At 37.6% G+C, this 20,172-nt stretch overlaps 1 pseudogene; it reads right to left on the reverse strand.

Annotated features, from left to right (window-relative positions):
* Positions 1–166: 166 nt before the first annotated feature.
* On the reverse strand, positions 167–19,232 carry LOC114050924 (annotated as a pseudogene).
* Between the last annotated feature and the right edge of the window lie 940 nt (positions 19,233–20,172).

A 20,172-nucleotide genomic window follows, 5' to 3' on the forward strand; every position in this document is an offset into this window, starting at 1 on the left:
ATCAATAAACATTTATCAAGTACCTACTCTGTGCTAGGCACTGTATTAAATGTTGGGATACAAAAAGAGGCAAAAGACAGTCCCTGCCTTCAAGGAGCTGACAATCTAATGATTGCTAAGGTCTAGTTACATATATTTCCCTTATAGTCCTGGAGGCTTTGGTGAATTAGGCAAAATAGTCATCTTCAGGATCCAGGTCCTTATAGATAGCCCCATTGGGCTGGGGGAAGAGGAAGGGTGTTGGGACTGTGACCAGAGGCTTCAGCCTATGGCAGAATGGATACCCATTCATGAACCCTGCCAGGACCCATGATCCTGCCCACCATGCCGGTGCCTGCTGCACTGTCAAGTATCAGATGTAGCTTGTTCTGGATTATAACTGGGGTCATCTGGGTCTTCCTTATCCACTCTATTCTCCCAAACTTGACTAATCTGGCTGGATCCTGGTTTTATTAGTTTTGATTTCCTATCCTTCATCCCCTATATGGGCCACTATCTGAGCCAAGGTCTCTGCCACCAAGGCCTCATCTGGATTGGTCAAGTTACATCATCAACGTAGTGGCAGACATCAGTGCCCTAAGGAAGCAAGGCCTTGTTCAAGTCTCAGCCCACCAGTCTATGGCAGTTACAGGGAGAGTTCAAGCTATTTTGAACTCCTTCCCTAGCACATGTGAATTGCTCCTGACTGGTCTCAGCCGTAGGAATAAAGAAAGAGGCACTAATGAAGCTAACAACCTTCTATCACTCACCTCGTCCTCCAAATTGTTGAAGCCTGGAAGAGCCTCTGGGATTAGTATGGTAATTTTGTTCAGGTAATTGACTACAAGCAGACAAGCCATCTGCCTTCCTCACTTGCCACTCCAGATTGAAGAAATCTGGCCTCCTTCAACTCCATCACCATGGAGGAAATACTTCAATTTTTCAAATGGCTATTATGACTTGTATCTGTATCCCCAGTCCTTAGCACAATATCTAGGACATTTAGGCACAAATAAAATGGTTTCTGCATTCATTTATTCATTCATTATTGTCACCAGTGCTCCTCTTGTCCCAAATTCCCCCTTCAGGGTTACGTAAGTAAAGAATACTTCTCACATGTTTGTGGTGGTGAGCCTTTAATGAACACAGTCTGTTTCTGTGTTATCTCCAGCCCTTTGTTTGAGGTCCTAGCCTCTGACCTGCAGCAAGCTGAATTGGCACCTACACCTAGTTTTGGCAAACAGCTTCTGGAAACAAGAACCATTCTTCCAAGAGAAACAAAGGCCCTTTCCAGGACCCAGCTCAGCCTTACCTAATCAAATGCCTCATCAGAAGTTCTTACAACCTCACACATTGAAACTAAGCATCTCTATTCACAGAGACACAGACGACCTGGTTCAGTTCCAGTCTAGTTTCACACTCCACCCTTGATGGAACAATGTTGTAGAACTGGGTCTTCTGTTCCCAGGTAGGTTTGTGGCCCCAACATTTTTCTCACAAGTAACAGTCCCATCGAGACAAAGAGACAACCTTAGCCAGGTAGATAGAGGCTTCCTTTGGGAGTCTCAGGGAAAGGATTCTATCATGGTGGAGGGGAGAAATGCTTATAGTTTTCAACCAGGAAAGCAGTTAATGGTTTCTTTGCCTTTCCAATCCCCATGATAGGGTTGTTGGGTTTTTTTTTTCCAGTTCTCTGGTCCAAAGAAATGGCTTTAACAAGTCTTTTACTCTCTTAGGCTGTTGTCCCTGCTCCAGCAGTCTTGCTGTTTACTCAGGCAGGATTTAGATGAGGCTAAGTGATTGTCCTTATGCCCCTTGCCTTCTAGGATGACATCAGGCTCCACCACAGTCCCAATCTCTTTTCTCACCTCCATCTACACTTGTACATCAGGACTCAGTACCCTTCTTCTGGTCCTTGTCCTTGGGAAAATTATTGGCTTCTTCCTCAGGCATAAATCAAAACCCCCTCTCAGTCTTTCAAGATTAGGAATATATCCATCCCATATCCTTTCAGGTTCCAATTTTTCCACTGTGTATGTTGGTATATATTTGTTTTTGTTGTTGTTCAGTTTTTTCAGTCACGTCCATCTCTTCGTGACCCCATTTGGCGTTTCCTTGGCAAAGATAATGGAATAGTTTGCCATTTTCTTCTCCAGCTCATTTTACGGATGAGGAAACTGAGGTAAACAGTGTTATGTGACTTGCCCAGGATCACACAGCTAGTAAGTATTTGAGGCCAGATTTGAACTCAGGAAGATGAGTCTTCCTGACTCCAGGCCTGGTGCTCTGTCCACTGCACTGCCTGCTTCCACACTCTCTCCCCCTGCCCCTCAGGTCTGGTAAACACAATTTTTTTAATTTAATTTTTTTTAATTTTTAGGCAATTGGGGTTAAGTGACTTGCCCAGGGTCACACAGCTAGTAAGTGTCAAGTGTTTGGTCTAAGGCCAGATTTGAACTCAGGTCCTCCTGACTTCATGGCTGGTGCTCTATCCATTGTGTCACCTACCTGCCCCTAAACACTATTTTTTTAATGGAATGGAAAGAAATTGAGTTTTGGAATCTTTATATCCCTTCCAGTGGAATCCTGCCCTTCAACAGAGAGAAGGACTGAACATGGGCCTGGAAGGACGGACATTAGCCCAGACACCTTGTAGATACCTAGTGTCATTTGATTTCTCTGATCCTCAGATTCATCTGCAAAATGGGAATTATGCTCTCCTCCCTCAGAGGGTTGTTATGAGAAAAAGGCTTTTGGTAAAGCTTCAAGTGCTATACAAATGTGAACTATTATTCCTCAGGACTGTGCTGGCTCCCAGAAACTACTTTTAAGACCTTGGTATGCCCCCTTTCCACATCCCCCACCTGACTACCAGGCAATCCACTCACTGGCATCCAAGGTTTCTGGGGTTCTGCTGCTATCCCTGTCCCTTTGTTCCTCCTTGTCTTTCGAGGCTAGGACATAGGTGTCCTGCTAAACTTCTGATCTGAAGTCCTCTGCTCTCCCAATTTCTTTGCCTTCCCAGAAGACACTGAGTTCTCATTAAGTTTCCATTGCCCTCCCCTTTCCCCACCCTGGCAATTCTTATATTTCTCTAATAGTTTGCCTGATATCAAGAGAATGGTTGATCCCTTGAGAGAGGAGCACAGAGGCATGAGATGGACCCTGAAAACCCATTGCTTCAGCCTTTGTGGGAAAAAAAGGAGTTTAGTGAGGGATCCCAGGAGAGCATCCTCACTTAATTAGCTTTGTCTCTTCAATACATCCTGATCAATGACAATAAGGTCAGCCTTATTACTTCAGAAAAGGCCTTGCAAACCTTGAAGTGTGGAATTTCTGTTGTATTTCTCTCACTTCCCCTACCTTGACCATAATAGAAAAAGACTTTATGCTTTTTAATTAAATGTCTTTTATTTTGAACTAACGTATCTTCTGGTAGATCTGGCAAAAGAAAACATTGGTTGGGGCATGGGAGCTGTGATTTTTAAGTGAGTGCTGACCCAAATTGTTCCTTAAACCTGGGGTAACTTTTAGGGGACTCAGGCCACACATGTAGGCATATTCTAACTCTGTGAGAAAATGATTAAGTGCCATGAATGGCCTTCCTTCAAGGAAGGTGAGGTCACTTCCTTCTGGAGTGATTACGGAAGATATCATGGAGGGCAGTGGAGGTATAACATCATTAATACAGCCTAACCAAACTGTAGCTATTTGGCATTTCACCCAAGATGCAAGGAATAGTGATAGCTAGAGTTTGTATGGGACTTTGAGGTTTGCAGAGCATTTTACATTTGGTATTTCATTTGACCCTTATAACAACTCTATGATGTAAGTGCTTGTATTATCCCCATTTTACAGATGAGGAAACTGAGGTTAAGTAATTTGGTCATGGTCTCATAGCTAGTAAATGTCTAAACTGGGATTTAAAATCATCTGACTCCAAGTCCAACACTCTGCCACTGAGTCAGAGTTAGTTACCTAATATATAGGCAAGTTATAATAGGTTAGTTATCTATTATATTATGGTTCCTGTGAAACACAGGATATATCTCCTGGGGAAAAAGCACTGGGGCAGAGAGCTGGATTCTCATACTGTCCCTGTTAGTGACTAGTTGTGTGACTAAAGACTTTGCTTTCTTTCTCTGAGGCTCAGTTTTTCCTTTTATCAAATGAGAAGATTAAGCTAGCTAATTCCAACCCTTCCAGTTCTGATGTTCTTTGACATTCCCTTCCAGGGGACAGGATTTGGAGACACAAGGCAGCTTGCTCATTGGCACTGTTACTGGCTATTAGATATTTTTACTATCTCCTACTTGTGTTCCCCAATGGGAAGTCAGGCTAATGTGTGTTGAATTTGGGTTCTTCAAATGAAACATGGAAGGTCAGGCCCCCAGTAGTGGGTATGCTGGTGGAAGGGAGGTAACAGGGAAACCATGACTTAAGGGATTTAAGAGAAAGGGTAGAATAAGGGAAGAACTAGTAATAGGAAAGACAAACTTCATCTTTGGAGGATGGATCATGAATGTGGATTTAAAAGATAGGAAGGGCAAAAACTTGTGATTGAAGTCTTGGTGAGGAGAAGAGAGGACAGACATTGGGGCAGCTGAGTGGTGCAGTGAATAGAGAACCAGCCTTGGAGTCAGGAGGACCTGAGTTCAAATCTGGCCTCAAGCACATAACACTCATTAGCTGTGTGACCGTGGACAAGTCACTTAACCCCGATTGCCTTGCCAAAAAAAAAAAAAAAAGGAGTGGCAAGAAGATCATTTAGTATTGAACATAATCTTACTGCCTTCTTTTTGTTTGTAAAGATGGGGTTGGGGGGTAAGGAGAAGAAAAGGTATATCAGAATGAATGAAGAGAAATATTCAACTAATAATCATGACCACTAACATGAATGGCATGGACTTACCTGTAAAATGGATGAGATAATAGAATATCCTAGGAAACACAATGTTATTTAAAAGAAATATACTTAAACATAAAAATCTATAGAGTTAAAAATAATTGGAGCAAGATTTGTTATGATTCAGGTGAACTTAAAAAAAAAAAAGAGGTAGCAATCACGATGTCAAACAAAACAAAAGCAAAATAGCCACTATTGAAAGAGACAAACAGGGGAACTATATTTACTTAAAGGTACCATAGACAATAAATTAATAGCAATACTTAATATATATGTAATGAATTACATATTACATCCAAGTACTTAGAAGAAAAGTTAATCAATGTATAGAGAGAAATAGAAAATAAAAACTATATTTTGGTGATTCAATGTACCTTATTCAGACATGGACAAATATAACCAAAAGATAACCAAGAAAGAAGTTAAGGACTTGAATAGAATTTTAGAAAAGTTAGATATGATAGATCTCTGAGGATTATTGAATGGGAATAGATAGGGAATATAAATATAAACATTCTCAGCTGTACATAGCAAATTTACAAAAATTGACTCTGTGCCAGGGCAGTGTTTTGGTATGTTGTCTCATTGTCAAACTTAATTAGAAATGGAGGCCATTAAAGTATATATAAGGATCCCTGCAGATCTCACATTTGGAAATTTAGATTTAGAAAACCTCATGTTAATATTATCTATATTCTATTGTATTTTTATTTATTTTGTTAAATTTCCCAATTAGATTTTAATCTGGTTCAGTCTATACTTGGGAATGTTGTGGGCTGCATGTTTTACACCTCTGTAATAAGGCATAAAAACCTCACAAATTCAGAAAAACAGAAATGTTAAACACATCCTTTACTGACCACAACTCAGTAAGAATTATAGTGTGTGTATGTGTGTGTGTGTGTAGAGAGAGTCAATATAGAACCTTTGAAGAAATGGTTACAATAAATTTGAGACCAATTCAATCCTCAAGAATTGGTGAATTAAAGAACAAATAGAAACGATAGATGATTTTATCAAAGAAAATGACAACAATGAGACAACATATCAAAATTTTTGGAAACAGTTTTAGGGGAAAATGTATATTGCTAAATAGCTTCATCAATGAAACAAAAAACAGAGCAATGAATTGAGCACACAACTAAAAAAAAAAAAGCTCAGAAAAACAACATATCATAAAAAACACAACTAAATGCCAAATTAGAAATTATTAAAATCACACCAGAAATTTTAAAAACTGAAAGCAAAAAGCCTTATTGATTGTGAATTGATAAATAAAACTAGCAGTTTTTTAAAAAAATTAATAAAATAGTGATCTAATCTTATTTTTAAAAATAAAATGAAAAGCCAAAATGAAAGTACCAAAAAAAAAATAGGAAAAATCATAACAAATGAAGATGAGATAAAGGAAATTTTCAGAAATTATTTTGTCTAATTGTAAATCAACAAAATTAGAGGAAATGAATGAATATTTACAAAAATATAAAATATATAGACTAATATAACAAGAGAGAGAAAGTAAATGACTCCATTCCAGGATGACATAAAACAAACCTTAAATGAACTCACAAATAAAAAAGTCGCAGGATCAGTAGTTTTTACAAGTGAATTTTCTCAACCATTCAAAGAATAATTAATTTTAATATTATATAACCTATTTGCAAAGAAGAGGAAAAGAAGAGATCCTACCAAACTCCTTGTAGAATACAAATATGGTCTTGAAAGCTAAACCAAGGACAGACAAAGCAGAGAAATAAAACTATAGACCAATTTTGCTAATGAATACTGATGCAAAAGTATTAAAATATTAGCACAGCAACTACCACAAAATATTAAAAATTATACACCATGACCAGGTTGGATATATATAAGAAATGCAGGGGACATTTATACAATAACAATAAAAATCTCATGATTAAATCAATTGGTGTTGTTGATCAGTCGTTTCAGTTGTGTCCAACTCTTTGTAACTCCATTTTGGAATTTTCTTGGCAAAGATACTGGAGTGATTTGCCATGTCCTTCTCCTGCTCATTTTACAGATGAGGAAACCAAAGTAAACAGAGTTAAATGACTTGCCCAGGGTCACACAGCTATTCAGTTTCTGAGGTCAGATTTGAACTCAGGAAGATGAATCTTCCTGACTCTGGGCCTGGCACTTTATCTACTGTGACGTTTAGTGGCACAGATCATTAAATCAAAAGATGCTGAAAAAGCTTTTGAAAACTATAGGACTTGGATTTGAATTTATAGTAATTCTGTTACAAACACTAAAAGGTATAGAAATAAATGAGATAATACTGTACATTTCCTTAATAATTTCTATTGAAATCCAAGAGCCAACATCATATGTGATTGAAAAAGGCTAGAAACCTTTTCAACAAGAACGAGAAGGGTAAAATAAGGATTCTGCTATCATCATTATTGTTTGATACAGAGCTAGAAGTGCTAATTGCAGCAATAAAACAAGAAATAGAAATAGAGGAAATATGTATAAGCAAAGAGGAAATAAACTATTATTTTTTGCAAATGAAATTATGGTCTATAAGTTGTTGTTGTTGAGTAGTGTCTGACTTTTCATGACCCCTTTTGGGGTTTTCTTGGCAAAGATACTGGAGTGGTTTTGCCATTTCCTTCTCCAGCTCATTTTACAGATGAGGAAACTGAGGCAAACAGTGTTAAGTGGCTTGCCCAGGATCACACAGCTAGTGTCTGAGTTCAGATATCAACTCAGGAAAATGAGTCTTCTTAATTCCAGGCCAACATTCTATCCGCTACACCACCTAGCTCGCCTTATTCCTTCTTGCTCTCTTCAAGAAGATCACATTTTAATTAGGGAGACAACCCACAGGGTTATGAGGATTCAACGGGACATTTGTAAAACTCCAGGTACATAGTAGATGTTGCAAATGCTTATTTCCTTCCCTGCTTCTCAGACGGCTTCATTTAGAAGGATAGTCAAGGCATATAGGTACATTTGAGGTACATTTGAGCTACATACATAGTGAATGTAAATTAATCTCAGAAGCGAAGGCACAGCTGAAGGAAAAGGTCACAATTAATGTACCTGTGCTCCTTAGCTGGGATAGGACGGAGTACATAGGGTCGTATGATCCCAGATCTGGAAGGAACCTCAGAGATCATCCAATCCTGCCCCATCTTTAAGTAACATACTCAAGGTCCACGAGAAGTAAGTGGCTGAGATAGGATTGGAACTCCAGTCCTGTGACTTTTAAGTTCATCCCTCTTTCTGATGGACCATGCCTAGACTTCACAACCTTCTGGGGATGAGGATGGCAGGGGCTGTACTGGGCTTAGCTTCAGAGATCCAGGCATCAAGATCCAGAGGGGAAAGCCTCTCCTTACCTATTTTAGGTGAAAGAGTCAGGGCCCTGGGATGGGGAGAGAGGCAAGGGGCAGCTTAATGTGAAATGGGTCTCTGGATGGGTCTTTGAAGAAAGAGTTTCCCTAAGGCTATTCAAGACAGAGTCCAACTCCAGCTCCCTCATTCTCTGCCCTTCCAAGCTTGGGAGCAAACAAGGTCATGGGCTGGGACTATTGGCCGTAGCTCAGCCACTGCAGTGTTTCCAGGCAAGACTGGGAGAGGCCCCAGTTGGCCAGCAGGTTGCTTCTGCTCACTGGGCTGCTCTGTGTGTGTGTGTGTGTGTGTGTGTGTGTGTGTGTGAGTGAGAGAGAGAGACAGAGAGAGAGAGAGATGACATGGGAGCCAGATATTGGTAAACTGGAGTTCTTGGGATGGAAGCAATGTCCTGAGCCCTGCACCCTAGTTTTGATGAAGGAAGGGTGGGTGACCAGGGTGAAGATATAAAGCCAAAATTGCTGAAGCCCAAAAGGTTGCTGAGCTTCTTGAGATAACTAGACGATGCAATGGATAGAGTGCTGAGCCTAGGGTCAGAAAGACTTGAGTCCAAATTCAGTCTCAGATACTTACTGTGTCACCTTGGGCAAGTCAATCTCTATTTGCCTCGTCAGTAAACTGGAGATTATTATTTAACAACTTATTTGTTAATATATGTGTGTTATATTAGAAATTATGTAACATATATAATATAACAACCCACAGGGTTATGAGGATTCAGTGGAACATTTGTAAAACTCCAGGTACATAGTAGATATTGCAAATGCTTATTTCCTTCCCCGCTTCTCAGATGGCTTCGTTTAGAAGGATAGTCAAGGCATATAAGTTAGGGATATAAAAGGAGGTTCAAGGTCCTCATCCTCTTGTCTCCCTTTTTCCTTGGTAACTGGCTCCATGTCACTGAGCATCACAGGATTATAGTTTAGAATTGTAAAAGACTTAAGAGATCATCTATCACAGGGGTTTATAACCTTTTCTGGGTGATCGCTATCTTAGGCCATCTGATGAAGCCTATGGAGCCTTTCTCAGAATCATGTTTTTAAATATATTAAAATAAAATACATAGGATAACTAAGGAAACCAATTATATTCAAATACAATTATCATAATTTTTTAAAATGCAAGTTCATATAATAGGGAAAGATTTTTTATACAATTGCACATGTATAACCCATATCAGATTGCTTACTGTCTCAGGGAGAATTTGGAACTCAAAAAAAATGTTAAAAATTGTTTTTGCTTATAATTGGGGTAAGAATAAAATATTATTTAAAAAATTTTTTAAAAATATTAGTTTATGGACTTTTATAGGCAGGTGCCTTTTAAATTTTACAGAGAAGGAACTTGACATCCAAGGTCGCAGAAATATGTTGCAAACTTGTACTTAAACCCAGGTCCTCTGATCACAAATGTAAGGCTCTTTCCACTAGGCCAGTCTGAACCATACATTTCTTCTTCCTTCCACACTTTGTTGTTGTTCAGTTGTTTCAGTCATGTCTGACTCTTCATGACCTCATTTGGGAGTCAAACACTGTAGTGGTTTGCCATTTTCTTCTCTAGCTCATTTTACAGTTGAGGAAATTGAGGCAAGAGGGTTAAATGACTTGCCTAGGGTCACACAGCTAGTAAGTATCTGAGGCCAGATTTTAACTCAAGTCTTCCTGACTCTAAGCCCAGCACTCTATGCTCTGTGCCACCTAACTACTCCTGGCACATAGTAAGTACTTAATAAATACTTGTTGATTGATTGGGTGATCATGTCTCTGGTCACTCACTTCCTGCTCTCTGGCCATCCTCTCTTTGGAACTGCAGCCCTAGGGCCCCTGTTGTCCTGATTGGTAAATGCTTTGGCCTGTTCCACTATTTCAGGAAGGCCCTACCCCCAATTCACTTTACTCCACATTCCTCAGCATTCTTCTTGACTCACAGTCAGTGACCATACCTTGGACCAGACCCTTTCATTTCCCAAACCAAAGATATGCTCCTCTCCCCACCCCATCCTCCCCCTCTCCCTCCAGCTTTAAAACCATGATCAAATCAGCTTTGACATTGCTTTTGCCAGGAGTGTGTTGATTTATTTCCATTTACCACCCCTGTTACCTGGCCACCACTCTTCAGTTCCCACCTTCTACATGCCTTTGGACTTCATCATGGTGCCCAGAAACCTCATGCTCCAGTAAGACCACATCAGCCCTGGAACTCGAATCTCATCAGTACCCTCTACCCCTGGGGTCCCCTGATCAGAGGGCAGATGGATTTAAGTAGGGTGCCTAGATCAACCTTCACTTCATTTCCTACCCAGCAGCAAATCAAACCTTTGGATTTCTCCATCATGGTACCTTCCCTCCATCATTTTCAGCTTCCTTTTATGTGTTGTCTTTTTCCTCATTCATTTATAAGCTTGAGAACAAGGACTATCATTTTTTTCACATTTGTATTTCCAGAAATTAAAACAGTGCCTGGCACATAGAAAGTATTTGTTGTTGATGTGTGTTGATGTTGTTATTCTGTTGTTTTCAGTCATATCCAACTCTTTGTGACCCCATTTGGAGTTTTCTTGGCAAAGATACTGAAGTGGTTTGCCATTTCCTTCTCCAGTTCATTTAACAGATGAGGAAACAGAGGCAAACAGGGTGAAGTGACTTGTCTAGGGTCACACAGCTAGTAAGTATCTGAGGCCAGATTTAAATTCAGGAAGATGAGTCTTCCTGACTCTTGGCCCAGCACTCTATCCACTGTGCCATGTAGCTGGCCCATAGTAGGTATTTAGTAAATGTTTATTGACTGAATGACCAACTCTTCCATAAGTGTTGTCTTCCTCTATTAGAATGTAAGCTCTTTGAAAGTAGGGACTGTCTGCTTTTGTATTTGTACCACCAGTGTATTACACAATGCTTGGCACAGGGTAAATAATAAATGTTTTTTTTTCATTTATTCATTCATTCACTCTGAGGGGTTCTCTATCTATAGCAGGACAGGTACCAATTAGATATTCTGTTTTCTTGGCTAACCTAATCCACCTCTAGTACCTCATATGTCTCATTTTCTTTAATCTCTCTTTCATTTCCCCATATTTGTGTGTCATAAACCTGAGGAGGTTGCTGAGCCTTGGGGGAGGAGATAAGAGAAAGGGAAGATGATGAGAAGAAAGACTAGAAAGAGAAAGAGAAAAGGAGAGAAATGAGCTTATACGCTGGGAGCTGGGGGGAATGGGAGAAGATGTTTCACAGGTTCTCTTTGTTGAAAACTCAGGTGCTATAGATAGCCTGCTCTTCCTATTTCCAGGCAGATGCACAGGGATGAGATTAGGTGCAGATAAGCTGGTTACATTGAATAGTTTACAGCAGGGGCAGCTAGGTGGTGCAGTGGATAGAGCACTGGACCTGAGTTCAAATCCAGCCTCAGACCAAACACTTGACACTTACTAGCTGTGTAACCGTGGGCAAGTCACTTAACCCCAGTTGTCTTAAAAAAAAGAGAGAGAGAGAGAGACAGTGAGAGAGAATAGTTTACAGGTAAATTATCTGACAGAAAAATGTGTATTAAGACAGCTGAAGGTAAGGTTAAACTTAATCGTAGTGGTGTTCTACACTGAGTCATATATGGCATTAATCAGACATTACAGGGAGGGTGATTGTTATGCTGTTACTTAACAAAAGACACTTGAGTGCCAAGCTCTAATCTGTGGGTCCATACAGATCTGTGGGCAGTTAGAACCCTGAAGAAAGGGAGGAGGAAGCAGATTCATGGAAATTAGGAGATGGGAGTTCAAAGAAAGTGGCCATCTATATGGCCTTCTATAAAAGAAAAAATTTCTGGATAGTAGAAATTTGGTGAGGCTTGGAGAGAGAGACAGAAATAGAAAGGTGGAAGAGACATTGAGAAGAAAGGAGACGAGGAGAGGAAAGGAAGAAGTGTGGAGGAGGGGTGGAAGAGTATGGAGAGAAGTAAGAGATGTCACTTTTTCAGCCTCACTACAATAAATACCAGGGCAACTAGGCAGCACAGTGGATAGAGTGCTGGGCCTGAACTCAGGAAGACTCATCTTCCTGAGTTCAAATCTGGCCTTAGACACTTAGTAGCTCTGTGACCCTGGGCAACTTGTTTAACCCTGTTTGCTTCAGTTTTCTTTGTCTATAAAATGAGCTAGAGAAGGAAATGGCAAACCACTCCAGTATCTTTGCCAAGAAAACCCCAAATGGGGTCATGAAGAGTCAGACACGACTGAAAATAACCAAACAACAACACAAAAAATACCATCCCAACACTCTCAAGATAACTGAATGATTTTTAAATGAGATTACATCCTAAGCTGAACAACTCCTGTGTCTACAAAGAACCAAAGGGCTGCCCTGCACTCCCCTTATAAAAACTGTCCATGGAATTGAAGACAGTAAGCATCTCTCCTTGGCATTTTCTTCTTTTGGCTAGCAAAACCAATTTCTTTTGCATTTTCCCTCATTAATAGGATCTAGCTTCCTAAATTGTTTCTGGTACACTATCAGATACTATGTGGAGAAAATTACAACGATATCATCCGTACTGTTCTTCTGGGACTTTGGGTTCTATGAGAGGGAATGGTGATGGACATGTAGATGGATAACATTGTAGATAATATTGTAGATAACATTGGGCTAACAGAATCTCCATGAGTTGGAGCAACAGTTCTGACCTTAATAGGACTCTTGTCTAAAGAGTACAGCAGGACCCTTAGTCAGGGTTCACTTTCCGAGAAACATACAGCATCATTAGGGAAGAGTCGTGCTTCTTCTGGACATATGCCATTCAGATTTCAAGTGATCTGTCCATGCCCATTAATGTGAGTCAATGTGAGTCAATGTGAGTCGATCAATTCCTTTCAGTTTAATTCAACAAACATTTATTAGCAACCACTGAGGGCAGAGCATTGTTCTAAGCCCCAACTGAGACATAAAGTTTAGAAAATCAACCAACAAGTATTTATTAAGTGGCCTACTATGTGCCAGACACTGGGGATACAAAAACAAAAACAAAAAGCAGTTCTTGCCCTCAAGGAGCTTATAGCCTATCTGGAAAAAAATAATATGCATACATGTAAATAAATACAAATGTTTACACAAACACTATAGATATATACATATATCCATAAATATGTTTTAAGTTATAGTAAGTTTCATTATCTATCTGTCCAAATACACATTTATTCTAGATTATACATACTCTAATTTACACTTCCATAGGTAACCTACAGTGACTGTTTCTACTTACTGTTGGAAAAAAATTAAAAAGGTACCTAAATACCTCATAATTACTGGGACACAATGAATGTTTTTGATGAGATGAATAATGCCTGTTTTTTAACCATAATTTTTATTGATATATCTTGTTGGATCACTTAGCTTTTCCCCTGTTTCTCTCTTTTAACCCCTCCCAGAAAGTCATTCCTTAGAATATAGATTTTTTAAAAAAAAAGAGGAAAGAAAAAGGTTCTACAAGACTAACCAGTACATCAAAAAAGTTGTGTTACATGCAATGCTTCAACACTCATGGTCCCCAACTCTGCAAAAAATTTGGGAGTGGGAGTAGGAGGTTTCTTTTCATAGTCCTTCTTCAGAGCAAAGCTTGGTCTTTATAATCCACAGCATTTAGGTTTTATATATCTATATCTATATCTATATATATATCTATATATATGTATATATATGTATATATATTTATTTATTTATTACTGTGGTTGTCCACTTCCATCCTTGTAGTCATTGTGTATACTGTTTTCTAGTTCTGCTTATTTAACATCAATTTAACATCAATTTATATTGTCTTTCCATGCTTCTCTGTATTCATTATGTTCATCATTTCTTACAGTACTATAATATTCCATTATGTTCACATACTACAACTTGTTTAGACATTCCGTAATCTATGGGCATCTAATTTCCAATTTCCAGTTCTGTGTTACCACAACAAAAACGCTTTCCTTTTTACTTAGAGAAATATAAAACATTAATCACATTTAAATTAAGACAGGAACCCCTAAATTTGGTCATTAAGCTCAATAAATCCTACCTAGTATGTTTCACTTCTACATTGTGGCCAGGAAGAAGAGAAAAAAGGGGAGCAGAGGAAAAAGGAAAACTAGAAACAATGAAGAGAGGAAAGGGGAAATAAGAGTATGGAGAGCCTGGAGAAGAACTCAGATGGTTTTCATTTGTTAGAGGCTAAATGGAGGAGTTGAACTGGGAATGTCTCCTATACATATATATTGAAATCCAAGTTAGATGATAAATTCCTTGTATATCCAACATTGATCTCTTTAGATGACTCCTTTTTCCTTATGATCAGAATTGTTTCTTAGTTTCTCCATAATTTTGTTCTTAAAATTCAGCCCTTCTTAGTTGTCTTCCAAGTATGTAGAATTTTAGACCATAAGATACTATCCTGCTTCTTTTTTTTTTAAAGAATTAATTTGTAAAGGGAGCCAAGATGGCAGAGTAGAAGGAAGAAGCAGAGTGAGCTTCCACCCCAAACCCCATCCCACCAACTCTTCCAAACAGATCTAGAAAACTCATCAGACCAAGATAAAAATCACAGTGAGTTGTTTTTTTTCCAGCCCAGGTTGACAGAGGAAATCAGACAGAGTTCTATAGACACTGGGAACAGGGTCTGGCTAGAAATTTGCTGAGTGGAGCATTCTAGTGCAGGGAGAGGCTGTGCACCAAGGGAAAAAATGTTCCAGATCCAGCACAGAGGGCCCTAAATTTGTATAGGATGCAAGGAACAGCACTGTCACTCACTACACAATTTTGGGTCATAGATCTAGAATGTAGCAAGGAGGGAACTTGCACCCAAGGAATGATGTTCCAGGTAAGGAATAGTTACCAGCCATAGGCTATGTTTTCTGCAAGGAACAAGTTCAGAAGCAAGTGGAATAGACTCTGACCCCAGGAGTAGTTTGGGGTCTGAGTTCCAGCTTCTAGCTAGGGAAGGAATCTCAGACCAAAGGGGAACCTGCAGTTCTGTCACACTGAGTCATCAGAGCTTTCTAACTGGTTAATAGCAGCTGAGTCAAGCAGCAATCTATTGGAACTCCAAATGCGGCAAGCCCACAGGACTGTTGCTCAAACCCAGGTCAGGAATTTGCAATTGAGAACAGAGGGACAGTAATTAGACTTTGCCCTGGATCAGACCACTTTAGGAGCACTTGTAGCTTGCTGGTCTACAGATTGAGCTGTCCCTGAGACCCTGGAATAATACAAAACTCAGTATCCCTAATAAGTAACAACAGGCCCAGGCCAGACTTTCTCTGCAGAATTGGGGCAAACCCAGTCCTAATATAAAGTCAGAAATCACAAAGCAGACTGGAACAATAAACAAACAAGAATCCCACCATAAAATGCTATTATAATGACAAGGACATTCAAGACACAAACCCGGAAAAGAATTACTCCAAAATATGTATAATGAAAGCCTTAAAGAAAACCACAACTTGGGCATAAACTCAACTAGAATTCCTGGAAGAGATGAATCAAGAGTTTAAAAATGTTTTTGTAAGTGAAATGAAAGTGCTTGAGGAAAAAAAATGGAAAAGAGACGAGAGCTATCAAAGAAAGAATTGGGGGGGGGAGAAAAAATTAAAGCTCAAAAGCTTATGGAAGTGTTTGTTGATAATTCAAAATAAATTAATTTAAAAAAAGAAAGAATTGAAAAGAGAATTAACAGCTTGGCATAAGAAGCACAAAACCTTGCCCAACCAATAAATTCCCTGAAAATCAGAAAAGATCAAATAGAAGCCAATGGTTTCATAAGATAGCAAGAAAACAAAGTCAAAAGATTTTTAAAAATAGAACATGTAAGGTATCATAGCAAAATCAACTGACATGAAAAACAGATAAAGGAAAGAAAATTTAAGAATCACTCTACTTCCTGAGAGCTATGACCAAAAAGGAAAGAAAGAAAGAAAGAAAGAAAGAAAGAAAGAAAGAAAGAAAAAGCCTAGACAACATATTTCATAATATCTTAAAAGAAAACTGCCCAGATCTTACACTTCACTCAACAGGGAAATAAGAAGGAAAGGAAAGAATGGAAAAGTGGGAATTAGAGAGAGAGTAGGTTAAGGCAGGGATTATTGCTAAGCAAAACAAATTCTAAGGATGTGTAAAAAATAGCTCTTTCTGAGATAGAAAAGAATGGGATTCTGAGGGAGTGCTCATCAACTGGGGCGTGGCTGAACAACTTACAGCATATAAATATGATAGAATACTATTGTGCTATAAGAACTGTTGAAAGGGATAGTTTAAGAGAAACCTGAGAAGATTTGTATGAACTGATGCAGAGTAAAGTGAGCAGAACCAGAACAATTTATATAATAACAACAATAATAACAATAACAGCATAATAACCAACCATGATTCCAGAGAACTAATGATTACTCATTCTATCATGCTACCCACTCCCTGATAGAGAGGTAAAAGATTTAGAGTGCAGAATGAGACATGAATGTGTATGTATATGTATGTATTGTGTATATAAGCTCATTGGTATTTTATAGATTCTGTACCTGTACTGAAAGGAATTTCTTTTTTAATATCTTTATGATTTTTTTTGGTAACAGGGAAAGGCTAATGATCTGTGGAGCTTAATTCATCTCCTGCTATTTTGCTGAAATTATTGTTTCTATTTTTAGTAAAAATTGTGAGGTTCTCTAATCCAGGGATTATTAACCTAGATTCTGTGAACTTTTCATTAAAAATATTTTGATTACTGTACTTTGATATGACTATTTTATTTTTAACCTTATTAATTTTATTTCATGCATTTAAAAACATTATTCTAAGAATGGGTCTGTAGGCCTCACCAGACTGTCAGAGGGGTCTACAACTAAAAAAAGGTTTAGAACTTCTGAAATAAGTGATTATATGATCTGCAAAAGTTGATTAATTTTGTTTCTTCTTTGCTCATGCTTATTTTCTCAATTTTTTTTCTTGTACTATTGCTATTGTTAGTATTTGTAGAATTATTTTTAATGGTAATAATGAATAGACTTGCCTTACTTCTAATTTTATTGTAAAAGCCTCTAGTGTTTCTCTATCATAGATAATACTAGATTGATTTTGGATGTATACTACTTATGAACTTAAGAAAAAATCCATTTATTCCTATGCTTTCTAGCCTTTTTTACTATTAAAGACTGCTGTTTTTTTTATCCAAAGCTTTTTCTTCATTTATTGATATATGTGATTGCTATTGTTTTTGTTATTAATATGGACTAATATGTTTATAGTTCTATTATTGAACCAATTCTCATATTCGTACTACAAATCTAACCTGATCATAATGTATGATCTTTTAAATAGGTTGTAGGCTGTTGTAGGTTCTTTGCTAATATTTAATTAATTTTTTTTTGGTGTCAGTATTCATTAATTATATTGGTCAACAGATTTCTTTATCTGCTTTATATCTCCCTGATTTGGGTATCAGGACCATAATGTCTTATAGAAGGAGTTTGTAGGATGCATAGTTCCTCATTTTTGCAAACAACACACAATGTTGGAATGAATTGGTCTATGAATGCTTGATTGAATTCACTTGTAAAGCTATCTGATCTTACTTTTTCCTTCCCTTTGGGAATTCCTGAATGGTTTGTTCAATTTCTGAGTTCAGATGACTTAAACTCTATTTCTCCTTTTGATAATCTAAGTATTTTGTGTTTTTGTAAATGTTTATCAATCTTATGTGTTATTTAAAATATCTTTAGATATTCAAAATACAACTTTATTGTGATCCAAACAAAAAAGAAACGGGAAAGACAGTAACAAACAAGGTTCATCATCGAATATCATGATGAAATTGCAGCAGCCACATTTGAAACTCAGGGGAGACATAATTACAGTCTAGAATAGCCAAATGCACATGGTACAAAATATGAATTATATATGTATATATATACATATACATACACACGTATTATATATATATATACACACACAGCCATATTCACACTGAATCGTATTTATCTCCATCAGCATCCCAAAGATTAAGCACATGTTCTACTCAGATACATAATAAAGTGACAAGCAAACTATACCACTGACATTACAGGATAGTTGCCTATATAACTGTAAAATTCTGACTTTGGACTCTGGTTTCATACCCTTGTAGGTCATCTGCATTAGACAGTGCAGTTGTCTGAGCAATCTGTAAGTCCTGCTCATACCATGCTGCCATTGCTGGGTCCATGACAATCTCCATAGGTGTAACAAAGACCAAATTAAAGTCTCTAATAAATTTTCTAGCAATGCAAAAGAAGGACTTCTCAGAGTTGTAGTTACTTTTGGCTGAAATATCATAGTACCAGAGAGTCTTCTTCCTATGGAAGATAATGGATTTTACTTTAACTTTTTCTGTCAATATTATCAACTTTGTTGACATAAAGGACTATATTTTATAATACTCATACCAGATCTCTATATCGGTTAGGTATATTCTTGTAAGTAACTCTTTTAAAAAAAATATTATTTTCCCATTTTATTTCTTTATTTAAAAATTTTTATTTACTTATTTTGCTAAGCAATGGGGTTAAATGACTTGCCCAGGGTCACACAGCTAGTTAAGTGTCAAGTGTCTGGAACCAGATTTGATCTCAGGTCCTCCTGACTCCAGGGCCAGTGCTGTATCCACTGCGCCACCTAGCTGTCCCATGAGTAACTCTTGATGTTACACCAAACATTATAATGGTACACTGAGTTTGGATATAATAGCCATTTCTCAGACCACCGAATTTCTTTTGGCTAGCTGTATCCCATATGTTGAATTTAATAGAATCTCTGTTAGTATAGAACACAAGGGGATGAACCTCAGCATCGAAAGTGGCTACATAGTTCTTTTCAAATTCACCATTCTAGTGACATTTTACAAATGTGTTTTTTCCAGTATCTCCATCACCAACCAATACAAATTTGAACTGCACTTGGGGTTTTCCTTGGGTGGTCATTATGATGACTCTTTCAGAATCATCTCCATTTCTACCTGATTGTAAGTTACCATTTTTGCTGGCATATAATTGGTCAAAATACTTTCTAATAAAATTTATTTGTTTTCTCTTCATTTGTTGTGAGTTCTTTTTCATTTTTGCTATTGGCAGATTAATTTTCCTCTCTTTTTAAAAATCAATTTAGCTAATGACTTATCTCTAAAAAGACCAGCTCCCAATTTTTCATCAATTTAAGGAGGTTTTGTTTTTCCCTTTCAATTATGTTTATTTCTTTTTTTTTATTTTAACTATTTATGTTGTTTTTGTTTAGAGGGAGTTTTTTTTTTCTTGAGTTATTGCTTTTCTAGTTCTTTTGAACTGCGTACCCCATTCATCTTTTGTTGATAAAGGTGTTTAGAGATATAAATTTTCCCTTAAGGAAGTCTTTCGCTGCATTTCAAAAGTTTGCTGAAAGTTATTTCATTGTTGTCATTTTCTTTGATGAAATTATCTATTGTTTCTATGATTTGCTCTTTGGCCCACCAATTCTTTAGGATTAAATTAGTCTCCATTCAAGTTCAAGTCCTTTCTTCCAATACCATTAATTGACTATAATTTTTATAGAGTTGTAGTCAATAAAGGACATTTAATATTTCTGCTTTTAAAAAAGTTGTTTATGAAGTTTTTATGTTCTGGTTCATGAGCATTTTTTTTAAATAAAGGTGACGCACGAGATGAAAAAAATTATTTATGTATGTATATATATGTGTGTGTACATACACATATATCCTATTCCCATTTATTAATTACCTTATATCTATCTTTTCTAAAATTTTATTCATCTTTAACTTCTTTTTTAAAATTTTTTTTATTTTTTAGGCAATTGGGGTTAAGTGACTTGCCCAGAGTCACACAGCTAGTAAGCGTCAAGTGTTTGGTCTGAGGCCAGATTTGAACTCAG

This window comes from Vombatus ursinus, unplaced genomic scaffold, assembly GCF_900497805.2.
Source record: "Vombatus ursinus unplaced genomic scaffold, bare-nosed wombat genome assembly UNPS02014801.1, whole genome shotgun sequence".
Lineage (NCBI taxonomy): Eukaryota > Metazoa > Chordata > Mammalia > Diprotodontia > Vombatidae > Vombatus > Vombatus ursinus.